Source organism: Globicephala melas, unplaced genomic scaffold (assembly GCF_963455315.2).
Source record: "Globicephala melas unplaced genomic scaffold, mGloMel1.2 SCAFFOLD_496, whole genome shotgun sequence".
NCBI classification, from domain to species: Eukaryota; Metazoa; Chordata; class Mammalia; order Artiodactyla; family Delphinidae; genus Globicephala; species Globicephala melas.
Genome location: NW_027207662.1, coordinates 114,989 through 132,936, shown reverse-complemented (window position 1 = coordinate 132,936; position 17,948 = coordinate 114,989). Strand labels below are relative to the sequence as shown.

The 17,948-nt window shown below is 34.3% G+C and overlaps 2 pseudogenes; both read right to left on the bottom strand.

Moving 5' to 3' along the window:
- Window positions 1–405: 405 nt before the first annotated feature.
- On the bottom strand, window positions 406–2,304 carry LOC115850097 (T-box transcription factor T pseudogene; annotated as a pseudogene).
- A 12,545-nt stretch (window positions 2,305–14,849) lies between these two features.
- On the bottom strand, window positions 14,850–15,232 carry LOC132595076 (large ribosomal subunit protein eL22 pseudogene; annotated as a pseudogene).
- Window positions 15,233–17,948: the final 2,716 nt, after the last annotated feature.

Below are 17,948 nucleotides of genomic sequence, written 5' to 3'. Positions count from 1 at the left end.
TTTAATAGTCCAACTGAGTTTTGTTTCCATACTTAAATTCATCTGTAGCATATAAACGCAACATAGGACAACACTTGTGTTGCAGATGATGGGTGGGGTTATTTTTTTGATGAACAACAGGACATATATTCCTTTTCATATTTTAAAGTGAAGTTAATAAGATTTTTTTTTCTTTCTTGACCTATGAGACTGTCATTTTGTACCTAGATCAAATCCTGAGTAAAACTGGTAGACATAAAAAAAAAATAGTGTATATTTTAAGGAAAGGCTTTGGTTTACATGGAAGGTGGTGACAGGGATATCCATGAGGTTATGAGGCCAAGGTGTGATATTGGCTGTCAGGAATATCTGTGGCCACGACATGGTTCTTATAGAGTGAGAATCCTGAGGAGAAGGGACCTGAGATTATTTGGGTAAGATAGTGTTCACTGGGAAGTTCTGGACTCCCAGCCCATTAGGTAGCTATGCTGTCTGAGACCCTGGTGTGAAGGTGCTCTGCTAGCTGACCACAGGTTGGGGTACTGATGCAGTCCTGTTGTGCTCAGGAGTAACATGATAGTATGTACACACATGCTGAGGCTGGGCTAAGTTCATGGGATCAGATCATGGACAACTTGCAAATGAATTGTCAGAATAGGTTGGAGAATTTTTCCAATGAGTGTATGGGCTAAGTATGAGCTTGTCCAAGTGAGGAGGAGTCCTAGGCACGGCTTTGAGGACAGGGACAGGGATGTGTGAACTGTGGTTCCTCAGCATAGAGCATTTTTCACAGCCATGGGTGGAGAAAAGTGAGACAGGACCTCCAAACTGAGGATGGGGGTTGACAGCAGGTAGAAGGAACTGAGTCCAGGGATAAGCTACTTCCATTAGTAATACCCAGGTTGCTGTTTGTCTCTGGGTTCTTCCATCTTATCTTTGTGATCCCTGCTTCTTTTTGCATCACAGCAAGCCCTTGCAAATCAGTTTTATGTAGTTTTAAGAGCTGTAATCTCTTTCTGGTAAGCCTTGACAGATATGCATTGAGTCTTGAGAATGCCGTGGCTGGTAGTCATCCCCTGTAGACCCTCAACTCATACTATATGAATTTAGAGCTTTTATTTATGTAAGGAGTTCAATATGCACATAGGAATTGGACTGACCCCCCAGGTACCCACTCTCTGTTCACATACTTCCAGAAGTGGTTGCTCTCCATCACAAAATCCAAGATAAAACAACACATGGTGTTCGGGTCCAGGCCAGACATACTCAATTTCAGCACTGGGAACATCCTCCTGCTGTTATTGGTGACCATCACCTGGTTGGTGAGCTCTCTGAAGTACAGCCATATCTAACTTTTCTTGGTTGACACTGGGGTCACCCTTCTCCCTGCCAGCCTGTAGCTCTCACTTCAAGGAGCTCAGCTGGTGGTCCACTCTATTGCAGGCTATTCTACAAGTTCCGGACACCAAGGGAGATTGTCCTCTTGCTGACCCTTCTTCATGGCCCTCCAACCCAGACTTACTTACCCAAGAGCCATATTTAACTCCTTTCAACAGCCACTCTTCCAAGAAAAGGAGCAGCAAAGGTCCACAGTTCCCAGGCAGAGACCTGTGAGGAGAAGACTTGAAGGTAGGGGAGGGGCAGAGGGGTGAAGATAGAGGATAGTCCCCTTGAACTCCTGCAAGGCATGACTAAAGTAGCTCTTTGTGGCATTGGATTTGCTTTAAACAATTAAAAATCAGACTATTGACTAGCACACAAATATTTATAAAATATACAAATAAAACTATTGATATCTTTGAAGCCCATTTTTAAACAAAAGGAACATTTTTAAATGTGCCAGGATATAAATTATGGGTACCTCAGGATTATTATAACTTTTCTATAACATTTTATTAGATCTTTATGGTGTTTTTAAAAATGTTGGCCACTGATATTTGAAATTTGATAGGTATTTATAAAGTTTCCTCAAAGGATTCTTATGACAGCTAAAATTTTTGCCTATTTAGACAGACACTTTTGGCTGGCTACTCGGTGAAGTACCACATGCTGTGATTATTACGTTTTGTGCTTTCCAAGTCAACACCCAGATGCCTGTGAACCTGACCTGCACAGAGTAGTTATTTTGGTTCTTTAAACTGCCTGCCAAACTGTTACAGTAGCTTTTACATATGGACAGATGGCCACTTCAGAACAAATCAAAATATAATATTTGGTCTCTGAACTTACTTTTGAATTCAAATCTTTGAAGATGAATGCTAACTCAGATTGAATTTTGGGTTTGACTAATTGTTTTGATGTTCTTAGGCAGTTTTCATGAAACATATTTGATCAAATAACTTAACATGGACTTCACTTCTTATTAGTTGTATAATGTCCCTTCTGGTGTGTTAAATGCAATAAAAATTTGAGCATATATACTAATATGTAGCTCCTACCCAGCATATGATGAACAAAATATGTATTAACAAGAGACATCAATCCATTTCTGAGGTTATGCACGTAGTTTACTGCTGAAATGCGGTAAAACTTTAAAATTTGTAATTTCTGGTCAGAGTTTATGAGAAACATGAATATGAGCAAGATAGGTAAATTTAGTGTTTTTTTAACAAGGTAGGTATGGCACAGACTTCAAACTATAACACAGATTTCAAGCAAACAAGGGTAATTACATTGATTTAAGCAGTTCTTTCCCATTTATTCATATATTTTTTTGTCTTAATTCAGACCTAGCTTAATTCACCCCTCCCTCCCTCCTTTCCTCCCTCTCTCCCTTCCTTCCTTCCTTCCTTCCTTCCTTCCTTCCTTCCTTCCTTCCATCTTTCCTTCCCTTTCTTCTGTTCTGCCTTTCTTTCTCCTATGTCTTTAAACTGCAGTCCTGAGTAAAATGGATGGTTTCAGATTAACCTAATTAATTACAACTAAAAAGCCACTTATGTCATTAACCCAGGATACTTCCCTGGGCTACTCAGATCCAAATGTAGATTTCATATTTTCAATGGAACAATGTTCGTTAGAAAATATATTTCATATTATAATCTTTATAATGAGAAAAATGCTAGTTAAAACCAAAACCATTAGTCACCTGTAAGATTTGAAATATATGAAAAGTTTGATAACACTCTGTTGGTGAGGCTAAGGAGGAAAAAGCAGTCTAATATTTTGTTTTTCAAAATGTAAAATGGGACAACATCCATGGAGAAGATTTTATCAATATCTAACAAAATCATAGCTGTATTTGGCCTTTGATCTATCAATCCCTCTTCCAGGAATCTGTTCCAAAGATCCAAAAGTACACTGACATTAGTTTGAAATGACATGTATCAAATGTTCTTCAATGTAACATTATTGGTACTAGTAACAAAATTGAAATCACCCCCAAAATCCAAAATTCTAACACCAAAATCCAACAGTTATATAAACTGCAATATATCTACACAGTAGATTACTATGTACTTGCGCAAAGCAGTTGGGAAGATCTCTACAAAATGGATTAAATGGATTATATATTGTATATTTTGGAGTATAAATTGTTAAGTGATAAAAGGAAGTTGCAGAAAACTGTGTACAGTATGTCACCTTTTGTGTAAGAAACCCTCCCTTCCTTCCTTCCTTCTTTCCATCCTTCCTTCCACCCCTTTCTCTCTCTTTCATCTCTGTTTCTTTTCTTTATTATTTCACAGTTTGTGCTTTTTTTTTTATATTTGCAAAAATAAATAAGGGAAGGAGAGAAGAAAAACTCATAAAAATTGTTCCCTATAAGGTAACTGTCTCTCCATTCTGAAAAGTGAGACGTTGAAATCATCTACTATTATTGCACTTCTGTCTATTTTTCTAGTCAATTCTGTCAGTGTTTGTTTTATATATTTAGGTGCTCTGATGTTGCATGAATATATATTTGTAATTGTTATATCTTCCTAGTGATTTGACCTTTTATCGTTATATAATGTCCTACTTTGTTTTTGTGATAGTTTTTTGTTCAAATTGACAATAAATTTTAAGCATAATTAACTGTCATTAGCACAAATTCATGAACTGTATCTTCGTTTTTCTCATTTTTTGAAACCTTATATTTATAATCATAGTTATTTATATTTGATAAATAAAATTATTTATAAAGAATTCAAGTTATAAGTAAATGGAAATGTATCATTCAATTTTTGTTTTCTTGCTAGTGGAGGACATTAAGCAAAACTAAGATTTTTAATTCATAAATATGGTAATAAAATTGAACATGTATTTAAAGTATTGAAACAGTATAACTGAAGAATAAAAGAAACATTATAATAAATGCTTTATTATCATTAATGTTAAATTCTTTTGATTACTGATTTTAATTGGAGATTTTAAAAATACACTATAAAAAATAAAAATACATTATAAATATATTTGCATTATAAATCTATATTTAAAACTTGTAAATGTTGATAGAACTAATTGTCCTGTTGAATAATGGAACAGAGTTCCTCATCTAATTATTTAATTTTTATGATCCTTGTGAAATAACAGTTAACTATTTGAAATGTGCTATTCATTTTTGTATGTGTTTTACAGAAAGAAATTGTATTCTGTCATAGCTTACATTTCTAAATTCAAAAAGGCAAATATTTCAAGACCTTTATTATCTTGATCATTTTGACACATTTAAAAATCATCCAATTTTAACAAAGATGTCCTTACCAGGAAATGGTAAGTTCTACTGACAAGTTAAAACAAATGACCAATTATTATTTTTAATTATATTTGTTGCTGGGAAAAAGAAATTGTAGAAAACTAGTCAGAGAAGAAGGATTATATCCTTTAATTTGTAATAAATTTATTTGTAAAGATGGGTGATGTGATGCCTAGCTGTGAAAATAAGTAACATGACAAGTAAATATTAAAGCCATGGAAGTGATCTAAAAATACCTGGATAATTATTGCAGATTATATAAATGTGGGTTTCTGGGGTAGGATTGGAGGTACCAGCCACTTTCCACTGGAAACAAAGCTTCAGTGACTTATATTCTATTGCCAGAAGAACTGGGGAATTTAAACATAGAAATAGAGTAATTGGATGATTTATTTCATAAGCATACATTTTTAAATGTTGCTGATGACTTTTCTTGAAAGTAAAGCCAGAAGGATTTTAAGATTCTTAACTGTAAATATTAGAAATGATTATTATAATACTTTCCATGATAAAATTATTTGAAACTTACTCTTGTATATTCCCAATGAAAGGTGATTCTTATTTTTTATTGTGGCTAATTTAATGAAATAATATTTTATACAAAACACAATTTTCCTAACTTGGAAATTATAATTAATTAAATTAAGAACACATTTGAGTTTTGAGTGTTGTCATTTAGACTGTGGGCATTATCAGGGCACAATAATCCACTTGGTGAAAATTTAGTCTAGTTGAAGGCCAATTATTTTACTTCCTAGTAATTCACATGATATGTCCTTGCAAATAGAAGCAGCCGCTAGCCAAGTAACTAGGGAGAAACAAAGAGCCTTGGGTGGGTGATATTTCAAATTCAACAGTATAAAGCAAAGAAAAATAACACATTTTAACACATAAAAAATGCTAGAAAAAACGTTTACATGCATGATTCTAGTTTGGTAATTGCTTCTATTCTAAATTTTTTCATATCAATTCAACAATAAGCACCTTCCTATCATATAAATCACTATCACTTATAAGTAAGTAGGGTTGTAGTTTTAAAGTATTTGGTTTTATCAAGTAATATATGCTCATTAAAAAAATCACATGTTAAAGAATGTTTTATATTAAATGTCAACAGAGTCAGATCACTTCTTCACTTCTAAGTCTACTCTCCAGACAAGTTCTTCACAATTGCTTATATTTTGGTTATTTCCCTTCTCAAACAATATATATTTTCTGAATTTATTAATATCAGATAACATTTATTATTCCCCCAATATCAAATATAAATATTTAACTCACTCAGGTCCTCTTCTCCAACTGTTTTAGTCAATTATGTTATTGTTTTGGTTTTTCTGTCAATTATCTTTAGTATAAACAATGTAATTAAACTCAATCATTTTTCTATAGTCCTTTAATTCAGTTTTCATACTTTATATGACAATTTTAATGCCCTTGTTTCTCTACCCAATTTTCTTCACAATCTGCTTTGTGTAAGTTACATTTTTATCATAGCTCTTGGATTTTCATTCCATCCTTAAACATAGCATCTTCTTTCCGTGGCCTGAAGATCGACTCAAAATTGAAAGTAAATAAACAATATTTTCATCATTATGGTTGCAAACATATTGAGCAATAAAATACCAATTGTCTTCCCATCTTTAGGAGTTCAAATCCAAATGCCCCTTGAGGGAGAATGTTAGGCTGAAAGAATTTCCTCAGTTGGTAAAACATCATTTAAAATTATATTTGGAAAATAATTTCCATCCTCAGTTTCTGTCATTTTTGGAGGTTATATTGGCCATTTAAAAATTGCATGTACTGCTTTTATTCTCAACATTTTTCAGTTCTAAATCATGCTTATCATTATGTTCTACTACCTTTATTTCTCAAAAGTACCTGTAATGATCTCCACTGGAATTTTATTACCTTCTCTGTTGGGTTTTCTCTTTGTTTTTCTTTTATTATAACTTTCTTTTGCTTAATTTACATATTAGTTTCTTTTCTTCCCTTAAGCTCATAATGAAAGATCTTCATAAACTATGAAGTTAGCAGATAACATTTCTGAGTCCTAAGCACTATAGTGTTGATTTTAAGCTTAGAAATTTCTTTAATCTCCTAAAAATGAAATATATACATATATATAGACAGTATGTGTTCCCCCAGCTGATTGGTAAATAAGACTGTCTTCTATTTAGGTCTGTACTCAAGTGGGGTATTATAGGATGAGAGGCTACACACAGTAATCTCTTTTTTTCACCTGATCATAGCAGTCTGCCTTGCTGTTGATAGCACAAGCACCAAACTGACAAAGGCTTTACTATGAATCAACATTCAGACTATTGATCTTATTTAGGATTTAAATGTTTTATTTAAATGTTTTAAAAAGTTTCATTTTGAAGTAATTGTAGGTTCATTAGCAGTAATAAGAAATAATGCAGAGGGGTCTCATGTACTCATTTCCCAGTTTCTCTCAATGGCGACATCCTAGATTATAGTACAATATCACAACCAGAATATTAATTTTTATGTAAGATGTGTGAAAAGTCAAGGCCCAGTTTTTTTTAACCTATCAGATTGCTCTAGTACCATTGGTTTAAAAGGCTATCTTTTCTCCATTGAATTGTTCCTTTCACTTTTGTCAAAAATCATTTGGGCATATTTGTGAGTTTATTTCTGAATTTTCTGTTCTCTTCTATTGGCCTACGTGTCTATTCCTCCACTCACACCACACAGTCTTGATTACTAAAGATAGTATAAGGATGAATTGGGAGATTGGAATTGACATATATACACTATTGATACTACGTATAAAATGGATAACTAATGAGAACCTACTGTATAGCACAGGGAACTCTACTCAGTGCTCTGTGGTGACCTAAATGGGAAGGAAATCCAAAAAAGAGAGGATATATGTATACGTATAGCTGATTCACTTTGCTGTACAGTAGAAACTAACAAAATATTGTAAAGAGACTATACTCCAAAATAAATAAATAAATAAATAAAGCAGTAATAAAAAAAAGATAAAGAAAAAAAAATAAGGCTTAAAATTGGGTAGACTGGCTTCTTCTACTATATTCTTCATTTTCCAAATTCTTTTTGTTCTTCTAGTTCCTTTGTTCTTTTCCATATATATTTTTAAATAATCTGGTCTATACAAAAATTTTTGCTGATGTCTTGATGAGAATAGTTTTAAAATTATATATCAATTTTGGCATAATTGAAATCCTTACTGTTATGAGCTAAATTGACTCTCCCCAAAATTTATGTGTAGAAGTCTTAACACCCCAGACTTAACAATATGATAATGTGACTATATTTGGGATATGGTCTTTAAAGAGGTATTTAAATTAAAATGAGGTAATTAAGATGGGCTCTAATCCAACCTGATTTGCAATTAGGACAGACACACATAGAGGAAGACTCTGAAGGTACAGAGAAGAGATGGCCATTTAGGAGCAAAGAAGAGAAGCCTTAGGCAAAATAAAACCCTGCTGACATCTTGATCATGGACTTTAATAAGTCTCCAGGATTGTGAGAAAATATATTTATTTTATTTATGCTACCCAGCCTTTGCTATTTTATTATGATGGCCCTTGCAAAACTAACGGTTACCAAGCTGAAGCTTCCAATCTATAAACACTGAATGTCTTCCATTTATTTAGAACCTCTTTGATTTTTTTCATGAGCATTTTATAGTCTTTTGATGACAAGTCTTGTAAATATTTGATTATTTGGATATATTTCTATATTTCATTTTTGAGTGATTATAAAAATCTCACTGCCCATAGTTAATTCCTAGCAAATAGGTTTACAATTAATATTTTATGTTTGTTTTATATCCTGTATCCTTGCTTAACTTATTAATTCTAAAAGGGTATTTTTTTGAGTATACGTGTATTCCTAGACTTCAGTTTGTATACAATCATATCATCTGCGAATAGAGACAAGTTTATTTCTTTCTTACCTACATATCTGTCTTTTAATTATTTTTCTTGCCTTACTGAACTTGCTAGAACACCTCATACTATGTTAAATGAGTGCGGTGAGAGTGAATATCCTTGCCTTGTTCCTGATCTTGAGGAGGGAAATAATTCAGTCTTTCATCTTCATCATAATTCATCTTTCATTATACTTTCAAAGTATAATGTTAACTTTGGGATTTTTGGTTTTGGTTTTCTTTTTGTTTTTGATTTCCATAGATGCTGTTTATCAAGGGGAAGAAGTTATTCTCTATTCCTATTTTTCTGAGAGCTTTTTGTCCGTTTGTTGTTTTTACAACATGAATGGTTGTGAAATTTGTCAAACCCTTTTTCTGCATTGAATTATATGACCATGCAATTTTTTTTTCTTTAGGATTGGGTCAATTACATTGATAATTCTTGAATATTGAACTGGCTTTACATGCTGAGAATGAATATCAGTTGGTAATGGTGTATAATTATTTGTATATATTGCTAATTCTATTTATTAATACTTTGCTAAGGATTTCTACATTTATTTTATGATGGAAATTGGTGTGTAGTTTTCTTTTTGTGTATTGTCTTTTTCTTGTTTTGGTATTACTATAATAATACCGTCATAGCAATAGAAATAAAAATCCAGTATTTTACTTCAAAAACTGTGATCCTCATGAACAAGATCTGTGATTTCTGTCATTAAAGATGTGGGGATAGGGAACTAACAAGCCATTATTTTTAAGTTTAATACTTGTAATTTATTCTCTGGAATCATATGATCATTTATCATATGTGATTGCCAATAGGTGAATTTTACAACTACAGTAAGGGGTGGTGGGGAAGTACAAAGAGATTCTTCTAATACCAGACACAAAACTGAATTTCTGTGTAATTTAGAACAAATTGATTTAACCTAATGGAATTGAAATTTCTGTGCTGTAAAATGGGAATTATGATGCCAACTATTAACAGTATTGGGGAAATCAAATGAAATAATATAAGTAACATCTTGTAAGAACATAGATTTTTTAATAAGCTCGGTGAGAAATTAACTGTATCTCTATTCTCTATCTATCATCTATAGAAATAGAAAAAAATAGAAAGATAGATGTGGGCCGGGGATAAACAGGATTTCCACTTCCAACATCCATCATGTCCTTAAAAGAGAATGTAGACTAGGCTTTGGTGGGTTTGACAGGAAAGTCAGAATCCAAGTTGCTCATAAATATTTCACAGGAAGGACATAGATGCTGCTTAAAGTTCTTTCTGAATGGCGTTAGGTGACTTGATTCTGCAAAAGCTTTGAGCTTAGAAAAAATGAGCTTTGCGTATTGACAAGAGTCCTCACATGGGGACAGGGTCAAAATTAACAGACTCTGCAACCCAAAGGAGGCTGGCTGAATATTCCCGCTACCTTTGCTCTGATCATGTGACCATCTCACGCTTCTGTCACTTTCATTAAATAAAAATTAATCTTAACATATTTGGGCAGGAGTGGGGGTGGGTTGGCATGGATGTCTACTCTGTCAAGGATTAAAAAATATCCTTTAGTTCTCATCACCTAATCAGTTGATTTCAGCTCCATTTTCTCCCTTTTCTTTCTTTATCACTGCCTAACCTTGTCCCCTAGGAGTTTCAGACCTTGTTATTCATAAATGGCATAACTTCGTGCACCCTTTTCCTTTTTACTCAAAAGTTTTCTCTAAAATCAAAGGATTACTTGGCTGATTATAAAATTCTTGCATCACATATTCTTCCTCTCAGTATATTTTAGATACTGATCAAACTGTCTCCTTGCATGAATATTACTGTGAAGATGTCGAATCCATCTTGATATTTCACACTAGTAGGGGGCATGATTTTTTCCCCTCCTACTCCTAGGATTCTTTCTTTGTACCTGAATTTTAACATCCTTACCAGAATATGCTTTGATTTGGAATGGTAGGTATGAATGTTAGGTTTCATTATTTCTTGGAAATCTATGAGCCCCTTCAGTCTACACATTCAACTTGTTTTTATTTCAGAAAAAATGTTGAAAAAATTATACTTTAGACTCTTTCTATATTTTCATTTGCTTAGTTCTTCTTAAAAATATCAATAATGCATGTTAGATATACCTTTTTAAAGTCTAGCGTTCCTTCTGTGATCATGTTTACATTCCCCTTTCTCTCTCCCTGCTCCACCTCCCTCCCTCCCTCTCTTTCTTTCTCTCTGAGTCACCCTCATAACTACTTATAAACATCTACCTTTTTCCACCTATAACGGGCATTATGCTCTACACTGGCTTTTCATTTTTTGTCATATTGTGACATTTTGCAACTCAATTCTATATTCTTTGGACATCCTATACAGTCTCTTTGGAATACTTTTTTCTCATTGTTCAAATTTCACTTATTACTTATAAAGATGATATTATCTATAAATTCTGTGAGAATAATGAGAAGCATTTCTTTCATTCCTTTGTTTTGCTGTAACCATCTTTTTATCAGAAATGACCATTTACTGATTTAAAGAAAACTGTTTTGCGCATAGAGCACATATCATTTCCTTTCTAAGTATGATCCATCTTTGAATTATTTTTGCTGCTTGCCAGAGATGTTGACAACTATGGTAACTGGGACTATCTGGGGCGTGGATTCAGAGGTGTTGACTCCAAACTCTTCCTCAACAAATTGCTTGGGTGACAGAAAAATCTTCTTTGGTATTCAGCGTACATTTGGCAGATGTGAAAACCATTCAGTATTTAAGGATGGGGAAATTTATAGCTGATCACGGGTGACTAGAGTGATGGAATGGCTAAAGGCGTTAAGGGAAGAGGAGGGTTGTTCTTCATAGATCAAGAAACTGTCACTGCCTTAGACTACAGCTCATGTGACCATTTTCGCCCCAGAGCTGCTGACAGTATGAGGGGTAAGCTCTCTGTCTGTGTCTGCTACTGTTAGAAATGTATTTTGCTATTAAGCAAAAACCAGGAGCCCACTCTACCATTGCTGCTAAATTATTCTCAAAGTTGCTGACATTCACTGCTGCCTAAAATCACCTTTTAAAAAATGGCTTTATAAAATATAGGTTAAATATAAAATTCACCCATTTCGCGAGCATTTAATTCAATAAATTTTTGTATATTGTAGAGCTGGTCTGCCTTTCTTTGCCTCCACCCCTGCATGCTCTTCTCCTAGAATGGAGGTTCCATGCCAAGAAGACCATGAGCAAGATGCCTTCTTTTGTCGTTATGGTCCTGCTACTGTCACAGCCCCTAGGTGCTGAAAGAAACTGAAATAGCAAAGTAATATTCTGTTTCTTCTTTCTTCCTTCTAAATTCCATCTAGTGCCTCCAATTGGCAGAAACCAAGAGAAATTCAGAAAGCTAGGTTGTCTGAAATATGTGGCTTGCATGTTTATCCCTCAAAAGTACAGAAGAAAGTGCAGAAAGGAAAGTGTAATATTGAGAGCCCATCATATTGAAAGCTAGAGTATCCAGAGCACCCCTCAACTTATAAAATCATGGATTGCCTCCTCTATTCCTGTCTTAGCCCATTCAGGCAGCTATAACAAATTACCGTAGACTAGGGAGGGAGACGCAAGAGGGAAGACATATGGGAACATATGTTTATGTATGACTGATTCACTTTGTTATAAAGCAGAAACTAACACACCATTGTAAAGCAATTATACCCCAATAAAGATGTTAAAAAAAAAAAAAGTATATGCACCTATAACATAAAAAAAAAAAAAAATTACCGTAGACTGGGTGACTTATAAACAACAGAAACTTATTTCTCACACTTCTGGAGGCTGGGAAATTCAAGATCAGGTGCCAGCAGGTTTGGTGTCGTTCATTCATGAGGGATCTGCCCTTATGACCTGATCACCAACCAAAGGCCCCACCTCCAAATGACATCCCACTGTAAATTAAGTTTTAACATATGAATGGGGGCACTAACATTTAGTCTATGGCAATGCTTTTCCTTCTCTATTCAGCTCTCAGTGAAGTAACTTTCAGGCTAGGAAAGAAAGTGTACAGATGGTTTTATTTATTTTTATTATTTATTTGTTTTTTATTTGCCAGGTATCTGCTTTTCTGTCGCAAATATCTGGGTCCCAACAGGATATATTCCACAGTACCCAGAGCCTTCCTATAACTCTTGATGTCTTAACTGTCATTTTGTAGAGGTTGTGCAGAATAAGATACTTAATATTTTTTTGGAAATGTACAAATATCTTGGAGACTGAGGAAGTTTGTGAAAATAAATATCATGCACTCTTGTTTAGGTTAATATTTCACATTTTTTGGCTAGTATAATTCTATTTGTATATTGAAGTTTTTTTTTCTATTATATTAAATCTTGAATTTTCTACTATTCTTTTTTTTTTTTTTTTTAATGAAGTCCAAGGTCATTGTTGGTACAGCAATTCATCAGTGAGGACAAACAACCAATTTATTGTTGCTAAACAGATTAACATGCCAATCCTTTAAAAAAAAAAAAAAAAGCCTTGTACAATAATAGTAGCCATGCGTTAGCCACTTTAATATAAAATGTGATCAAAAGTCAAAATACAAGAGTTCAAAAGGCATAGAAAAACCAAAAATTTTCAGTTTTATTACAAGTTTTAGATTCTGGAAATAGTTTAAAAAAAAAAACTTATATGCTAATTTCAGCCCAGGGCTAATTTTTTTACAACCAAACTAAGAATTACTACGAGGGAACATCAATGCAACAAAGAAGTAAAATTCGCAAACCCAAGTCACAAACTTGCTAACAAAGTTAATAATCATGGTAATGGACAGCACCAAAGAGCAACTGATGCCTCAGTTAAATTTGAAAGAAACAATGCCTTCTCTAGGGCAGAGAAACATGCAAACAATTCTGCTTCAAGAAATTTGCATAGAAATAGAAAATGCTAGAGCCTTTACCACAAATGAAATTACAAAGCCTCAACATGTTAAATTCAACCCAAGGAGCACCAAATGTTAAATTGGAGCCAAGGTATGACTCAAAACATTTAATTTCCAGCTATGCAACTAGCAAGATCACAAGAATTTCAGGTGTGGAAAGGCACCCTAGGCACGCTCTTGAAAGACATGAATTTGATACAACGTAACCTTAAATCAATGCAGACATTCCTGTAAAATTTAAATTTTAGAGGGCACCATAAGGCATCAGGATCTCTTCTCAAAGTCACTCTTGATATTGTCAGCAACAATCACATCTTTATGATCTCATTAATGACCTTTCACAGATCTCTAGCCTGTACACGTACAGCAGAACCCCCAATATCGTGGGAAGCCCTTTCAGTTTGGCCCTGCTTAACGTGTTTGTAGAATGACTTTTAAGCCCAGCCGTGGCCTAAATGGTGTGAAAGGGACTACTCCCTGGGCATCTCAAGACTTCTCTTCAGTCTGAGCTGTCTCCCAGGCCCCTCTCTTCCACACCTGCCCCCGGGGTAAGACTCCAGAACTCTGGGATTCTGAGCCTGACCCCAGGCAACCTCACCGACACCCACCTTTGGAAGCTCCACTATTCCTCATCTCCAGCTCCCCCTGGTGGGGTCCAAAGTGACAGTTTGGTGCAAGGACTTGTAGAAACAATGCTTATTTACAAATTCGTATTTTGTAGACCTTTCCTTAATTGAACACCTGTGACCTTTACAGTCGCTCTCCAGACCCTTTCCAGAGGTGTAGTAGAATATGCGAAGCAAAAGGACATTTTATTTCTACAGGAAGAAAAAGGATTAACATACATAGTAATAACTGTGTCCATCAAGAGTAATTTGTAATCAGAAAATGAAGACAAATGCCCCAGAAGCCTGCATTTTATCGACACTGCCACTTTCCCAAAACAAGAACCTCAGAAACAAGTCACTGGATCTGCTTTCAGTGAATCAGGAGCTCCCACATTTGTATTCCTCAATCTTTGAGAAAAGTACCAGATGAAACTGACCCACCCCTTTTTGTGTAAAATAGTAACTAACTGAACTCACATCTCCACGCCCTCATCCACCTGTTCAATGACAAACAGTAGTCAGTTCCCTTGAAGGAGACTTACACATTTTGGTATTTCTACCAAAAGAATTGAAATTTTCAAGCAGAAAAAAAGTTTAATTACAAGTAGGTGAGTGGCAGCCCAAGTGAAGCCATTTTACTATGATTTCCAATTTTCTGTTCAATCCACACTGCAGAGATACAAGGAAAGCCACCATTTTGTTTCCTAAATTTTATTTAAGAATTCATACAAAATACTCCAGATAACTGAGTTTCAATCCTCATCTTCCTCCTCTTCTTCATCTTGTTAATCTGGAAGTAACGTAATTCGTAACTTTCTTTGCTGTTGGCAACTACGCGTAACCAATCACGGAGATGATTCTTCTTCAAATATTTTTTGGTGAGGTATTTCAAATACCTTTTGGAAAAAGGCACCTCGGAAGTTACAGTGATCTTGCTTTTGCTTCTTTCGATTGTTACAACACCTCCTCCGAGATTCCCAGCTTTTCCATTCACTTTGATTCTTTCCTGAAGAAATTGCTCAAAATTGGCCGCATCCATGATTCCATCTTCTACAGGATGGGTACAGTCAAGAGTAAACTTCAGGACCTGCTTTTTTTTGCCCCCCTTCACCACAAGCTTTTTCACTGGCGCCATCGCCGCAGCGGAGGCAGAAAAGCTCTACTATTCTTTTGTTCTTTTAGTCATTTGCCAGGGGTCGAAAAGATGAGATTGAAATAAAATGCTTTTATTCCACTGATTTTTAACAGAAAATTTGCATTCTCTACTTCCAGCCTGTCTGAAACCAGTTTCTAATTGTCTCTCAGGAGAAACAATACTGTTCTTTCACCCAGTACTTTTTGTTTGTTGTTGTTGTTCCAAAGTTCATATCATGGGTCTGTCACAGAAGCAAAATTATAAATTGCAAGTCATTAAGGTATGGTGAATGCCCATCTGTGTAAGAACATGTCAAAGAAATGTTTACCCAGTTGGAATATCACTGGCCAATCTACTATCTACTACTGTATATAGTATGTGTATTAATATCCTAGTGCTGCTATAGCAAAATACTACAAGTATATGACTTAAAGCAACAGAAATTTATTTTCTCACAGTTCTGGTGGCTAGAAGTCTGGAATCGATGTGTCAGCAGTGCCAGGCTCCCTCTGGAGACTCTTGGGAAGAATCCTTCATTGCCTCTCCCTAACTTCTGATGATCATTGGCAAATACTTGGCGTGCCTTGACTCGAAGTTTCATCCCTCCAACCTCTGTCTCCACCATCATATGGCCCTTTACCCTGCGTGTCTACCTCTCTGTGTCTCTTTCTCCTTATAAGGACACTAGTCATTGGACTTAGGGCCCACCTCAATCCAATATGACCTTACCTTAAGTTGGTTAAATCACAGAGACCCCGTTTCCAAATAAGGTCACATTCACAGGTGCCTGGGTTCAGGACTTCAATATATCTTTTGGGGGGACACAATTCAGCTCACAACAGTACTAGATATTATTAGTAGCATGGAGCTGGAAGATCTGGTAGATTTTTAGACCAATGGCAGCCAACATATAGTATATTGATATTTATATCAAACTGACTAAAATTACCTAAAAATTTCCAAAAATGAATAAATCTTCAACTTTGAAACTACTCACCTGCTTATTCCATTTTCTATTCAAAATAAATATACAAAGTATGATGTGTGTGTGTGTGTGCACGTGCTATATGTATCTACATGGATTTATGTGTAGGACTTTTCAAAATCCTCATTTCTAATTTACAACTGTAAAACTGAATTCTGAAGCTTAGACTAGACAGAAATCAGGGCTTCACGTTGAGGTGGTAAAGTTACACATACATCAATTCTGATAACTAAATTATTCAACCAATTACTTTTTTTGCTTTTTTAAATTGAGATACTATTGACATATAACACTGTGTAATTTTAAGGTGTACAATGTGTTGATTTGATGCATTTATATATTGCAATATGATTACCACCATAGTGTTACCTAATACCTTTAATGTGTCAGTTAATTATCACTTCTTTCTTTGTGATGAGAACAATTAAGATCTAGTCTCTTGGTAAATTTGAAGTTCATAATACAGTATTGGTGACTATAATTACTATGCTCTACATTAGAACTTCAGGATTTATTTATCTACTAGTTTTAAGTTTGTATCCTTAAATAACATCTCCCCAATCCCCCAAACTTCAGCCCCTGGTAATCACTATTCTACTCTGTTTTTACAAGTTTATCTTTGTTAGAATCCACAAATAAGTAATATCATACAGCATTTAATCTTCCTCTGTCTGACTTAGCTCATTTAGCATAATAAATCAGGGTCCATCCATGTTGTTGTAAATGGCAGAATTTCATTTTTTTCATGGCTGAATTATATATATATATATAATAATATTAATTATAATATAAATATATATATATACATACATATATATTTTACATCTTATTTATTCATCCATTGATGGACACTTCAGTTTTTTCATATCTTGGTTATTCTGAGTAAAGTTGCAATAATGACAGAAGTGCTGATACCTCTTTGATACCTTATTTTGCTGGGAAAAGAATACTCTCTTCGACAAATGGTGTCTGGAAAACTGGATAACCACATGGAGAAAAATGAAATTGTACCTCTATCTTATACTCCTCATAAAAATTAACTCAAAATGGATTAAACACTTCAACGTATGACCTGATACTATAAAACGTCTGGAAGAAAACATGTAGGGAAAGCTCCTTAACATTGATCTTGGCAATGATTTTTTGGATTTGACACCAAAAACACAAGCAACAAAAGCAGAAATCAACAAGTGGGACTATATCAAACTAAAAAGCTTCTTCACAGCTAAAGAAACAATCAACAAAATGAAAAGGCTACCTACAGAATGGGAGAAAAATTTTGCAAACCATATACAGAGTAAAGGGTTAATGTCCAAAATATATAAGGAACTCATACAACTCAATACAAAATAAGCCAACTAAAAAAATGGGTAGAAGAACTAAGTAGACATTTTCCTAAGAAGACACTCAAGTGGCCAACAGGTACATGAAAAGATGCTCAACATTCAATCTGGAACAATTCTTGAGTGTACAAATCCTTCACCTCCTTGATCAAACTTATTACCAAGTATTTTATTCTTTTTAATGCAATTGTAAATGAGATCATTTTCTTAATTTCTCTTTCTGATAGGTATTATTAGTGTATAGAAACACAACTGACCTTTGTATATTGATTTTGTATCTTGCAACTTTACTGAAACTGTTTATTAGTTATAACAGTCTTTTGGTGAAGTCTATTATAAATATTATATCATATCATCTGCAAGCAGAGACAATTTAAATTATTATTTT